General features: G+C 35.1%; 1 long non-coding RNA gene across 1 annotated transcript in view; it reads right to left on the bottom strand.

Moving 5' to 3' along the window:
• LOC137630625 (uncharacterized) overlaps positions 1–5,000 on the bottom strand; it is a 109,108-nt gene that overhangs the window by 103,402 nt on the left and 706 nt on the right. The window lies entirely within an intron of this gene.

The raw sequence follows: 5,000 nt of genomic DNA, 5'->3' as shown, positions 1-5,000 counted from the left end.
CCCCCAAGTAATTTCGCTCTTAGAACACATCCGGTTTTATCTCTCAAGTAAATTCGCTACGGAGTCCAGTGACTCTCGCCTTGGTTTGTAAGTCCAATTAGGAAGATCTAAGCTTAGAGCTTGCTGGATTCAGTCTAGTATTCAAAGAGCTCATGAAATTGGCAGTGCTGGCGGATAATAGGCCACTTCCTCACTCATTTACGCTTTAGAAATATGTCCTTTTCGACTTTTTTTCCATACTGCAAAACTTTGGAAGAATCTCTCTCTCTCTCTCTCTCTCTCTCTCTCTCTCTCTCTCTCAACTGCAAAGCCTTTGAACTCATTTCCTTATTTCTAATTTCTAACTTCGTCCCTTCATGAAGCAGTTTAATGGCAAAGCGCCATTAGACTTTCCCTTCCACAGCCTTAATCTCATATATATATATATATATATATATACACACATAAAATTCCTGTAGCATGAAACATTTTTATGATTTGTTTTTGTTGACCATATAGGTTAGCAAAATACCTCTTAATGTTCATTAAGAGTTTCAAGATTTCCAAATCAGTGGTCTGGTTAACCGATTTGATGAAAGTTCAAATTATCCCTAAAACCTTACAGTCGAAATAGCGTAAAAATACCTTCAACTTAGTATGAATAGCAGGTTAAAGAAAAGATGAACTAAGTGTGTGTGTGTGTTTTTTTTTATTCGAATTTTTTTATCATAATATATATATGATCTTGAATACTGCATCAAACTTCTAAGAAGGATGGAGATTTGTACAGTGATGGGACGAATCTGGAAAGGCTCTCAATTTGTATCTTGGATAAGTAGTGTGCGTTTTTGGCGTATAATTGCGAATAGCTTTTGTCCTAACACATTATATTCTCTTTTTCAATAACGAAATACAGTAACATTTTATGCTAACTTCCGTGTTCTTTAAAAATTTCTTCAGGAATTTGATGGTTTCCTAAGTAAATTGTTCATGCCTTATGAACAAGTCCACCGCCTGTCTCAATACTAGCAATCAATTCAAGTTAATCTCTAAATCATTCACATTATCTAGGTCTGAAACCTATAGGCCTAATAGATCATAATAATCAAATACCCTCATTAATATCATTCAAACTAGCGTAAATAAGCACTTTTTAATCCCCCGTGAAACTCCAGTATTTTATAAAAGTCTTGTATACGTAACTTTGTCACTTCCTCCGTATAATTATAAGCATCCCTTAATTATTCGATTTTCTGTCTGACATCCTTTTTGGTCTGCAGTATTGATAACTATATTTTATTTGGCATTTCACAATGATAAATTTCATGACAATAGCTGATGTAAAAGATTGTTGTCGACAGTGACTCCTTTTGTCTTTCTTTCTTTCTCTTTCAATTGTGATTTTCTTGCAAATAAAGAATTAAGAGAAAAGTGAATAATATGAAATAATAAACAAAAGACTGAAAGCATCAATTGGAAGAGACGTAATTTTTCCTCATTGTAAAGATATGAAAAATATATTACATAACGAGAGAGAGAGAGAGAGAGAGAGAGAGAGAGAGAGAGAGAGAGCAATATTGGAGCCCTGGTGCCGCCCCCTGAGACAGGATGGTTTATTGGGTTGTCAGCATCAGCCCGCCAGCCATCTTCTTCCAGGCCTTGCAGTCCAGGGACTCCGTCGTTTAATTTCCAGGGCGGCGCCTTGAGTGTAACTTTGACTAATCCCGTTTTCAACCTCACGTTAATTAAACCTTAAATAAATCATCCCTTCTGCTTTTAGCCCCAAATTGCGTGAAGGTAGACTTTTCGAAAACCCCATTTGCAAGCACTGGAACACATTGTAATGGAAAGTCAAGAACAGGCCAAGATACTATTTTTTTTTTTTTTTTTTTTGTCATGGAAAATCTAAAAAGTCTATACGAAAGGTTCTACCAGCTGGTTAGAAAATAAAATCTTGAAATTCTAGAAATTGTGTCTTTCACAGAATAGTCGGCTTTATGTAACCGTAAAACAAAGGGGGATGTTTGAAAAAGGAATAATAACAAGGGGGGGGGGATTCAATGATAACTACCAATAAATCTAACTTCAATTTCGACTCTAAAAAATATTTTACCGAGAATGCTTTGTTCTATAGATGGTTTTTTATTTGAAAGTCGTTAATATTGTTTACCCTGTCTTTCTTCTACAGCTCCCTAATTGGATCAAGACAATTCAACCAGATAGATATGGGTCTGATAGTTTAGGGGAGTATATGAAATTTCGCTTCTTACAACATGAATATTTTTTCCGATGAGTATATATACGTTTAACACAATCATTATATATTAAAAATGAATAGTGAATAACTAGGGTGCACAATTAACATACATAAACAAAAAAAACAATAGCAAAAAATAAATGCCTACAACTTCCATGACAAAAAAAAAAAGAAAGAAAAAAAAGAAGGAAAAAAAAAAAACTTTTAAATTGCTTCTTTCCAAAAAATGAAACTGCATCTTTGATGGCAATAAATATATAATAAATAAAACCTTTGACACGAAAATAAACATATTTCGTTAAGCCCAAGAATAAAGAGGCACGTCTACCTTCGGACTTTTAAACTACTTAAACGCTCTCCTATGGGAGCACTGTCTCGAACAGTGTCTCAGTGTTTAACAGAGCTGTGCTTCAAGAGAGTTTAAGCAAACACAAAAATCCGAATTAAGAAGGATCACGTCGCTTTTAAGGTGATATTCAAAGCCTCTGTGCTACAAACTCCAGTTGCCTTGCTGCTAACAAAATAATACTTTTGTTTACCTTTATACTCATTATTATTATCATTGTTGTTGTTGCTCGTTGTCTTGATGTTACTTGAGGAGTTCTTTTACGATAGTAATTTTGTAATTGTTAACGTAGTAACTTATTGCTACCTACAAGACAATCCAATCTTAATCATCACTATTCTTTTCATATGGATTTCCATGTTATAGTCATTACTTATTTATCAAGATTGAAATATTTCCTATAAATTTTGGTTCGTAGAATAAATCAAATATCTTTCCAAAGCAGTACCAGACATATGAACATCAAACTAAAACCCTTTTCGAAAAACACGACTCCAATAACATTTGCTTCATAAAAGGATCGAGAACAATAATATACCTCAAAAGTTAAATAATATTCGAAGAGGCAATTGAATTTCAGGCGTTGAGAAACGCGCCACACAGACTGCATTAGATGATGATGATGATGATGATGACACATAAATTGCCTTCAAGCGTCCACCCCCCCCCCCATGAACTAAATTTCCCCTCTTTTTTTTCCCTATTCCCTCTGTAGCTCTCTTTTCCCAATTAAGAGGAACTGAGCCCACTTTACCCTCACCCGAAACCTTCTCACATCCAAAAGTCAATGGAGACGAATGAATCGACTTTATTTGGAAACAAACGTCCCCATGTTCCATACCCCCTTACCTCACCCCCCCCCCTTTCAGCCCAGCCATTACAACCCTTTCCCTTCCCCTGGTCCCTCTCCCCTTCTCAAACACTCTCCAATATTCCCCTGGCCATAAATCCTCGCGATCCTTCGGCGCGTCATGGGACTGCATGGGGGTAAGGATGCGATCAGCATTGCCCTGGCCCTCGGATCGTGTAAGTTTCAAGGCTAATAAAGAATAAATGTGTTTACTGGATTCAATTACGATCGCATATATACGAGTTCGATTTCACACACACTCACCTACAAGTATATCTATGTCTATCTATATATAGTATGTATATACAACAACTACAAATGCACCCGCACCTAGTCCACTCCGGGAAAAAGGCCTCAGATTGTCTATATTCATGTCAAGGGTTTGAGCAGTTTTCATCATAACCCTGGCTAGTGCGGATTGGTGATGGTGACATACATTTGTCTGATCGCTCACAGCAAGCCAACCTAGTAAAGGTGTCCCTGACTAGTGCAGCTTTGCTGAAGGCGATACACAAACCCTTCTCACCACATTAATTATATATATATGAAACCAACATCACTAAAAATCAATAAAACCTCAACTATGTTGTTCAATGTAATATCTGATGCCAAAGATTAATTTAGAAGTAAGCTTTCTTAAAAAAAATAAAAATGTTTTTCAATATAAATGCTAACACGAGGGAAATTAAAAACTTTGAAATCTATCAACAGTCTTTAATAAATGAAAAAATTTAAATTAATGGAAAATTTGTGTGTAATTAGCCATTCAGCTTGTTCGGCTATTAGAGTATGCTGTACTCCGATGTACTGTGGTCAATATGTTTGATTAAATGTGTATGGCTTAAGAACGAAGGGAAATTTCAAATTAACTGGAAAGAGAATGTAAAACATAAATTATAATAGTAACGATAATATTGACCGGTGTTACGTCGCCTTACATTTCAAGAAAATCTGTTAGCTTAAGCAAAATGATAATAACTGGGATCACTTTGATGATAAGTTATAAAAAAGATGAAAAAAAGGAACTATAAAACCATTTTCAACTAGAACACTATATTTATTTTCAGAAAATGTAAGGCAAGAAGAAAAAAATCAAGGCAAAAATGTCACGTAAAAAAATAATTTACGGCAACCATAAGTCAAGTAAAAAAGAAAGATAAACAATCTAAGGCAAAATAAGTCAATAAAAAAAAAAAAGAAAAAAAAAAAAAAAATTTACGGTAAAATAAGCCAAGTAAAAAAAATGACGGCAAAAATATTCTTACAAATTTGGAAACAATATACAGTAGATGGATCAAAGCAGGACACGGTGTCATGATCAAACATCAGATTAATCTTGGCGTTTATTTCACAAACACTCCTTCTCCAAGGTATTTCACATATCAAAGAGAATAATTGACTTTGGTTTTTGTGACTCCATCGGATAACTGCAAATCTTACAGACCCGTTTCATCATGCAACATAGATTTCATGAGTTCTCAAAGTTGGCAGATAGGCTGACGTGATGCTGTTTGGGAAAAGAACCCTATAGGGTAGCCTCTTCCCAGGGATTAACGCAGAGAAACGGA

The sequence above is a fragment of the Palaemon carinicauda genome, chromosome 38 (assembly GCF_036898095.1).
Source record: "Palaemon carinicauda isolate YSFRI2023 chromosome 38, ASM3689809v2, whole genome shotgun sequence".
Classification (NCBI taxonomy): domain Eukaryota; kingdom Metazoa; phylum Arthropoda; class Malacostraca; order Decapoda; family Palaemonidae; genus Palaemon; species Palaemon carinicauda.
The sequence above is the reverse complement of the archived record's forward strand: the minus strand, read 5'-3'. Positions and strand labels throughout refer to the sequence as shown.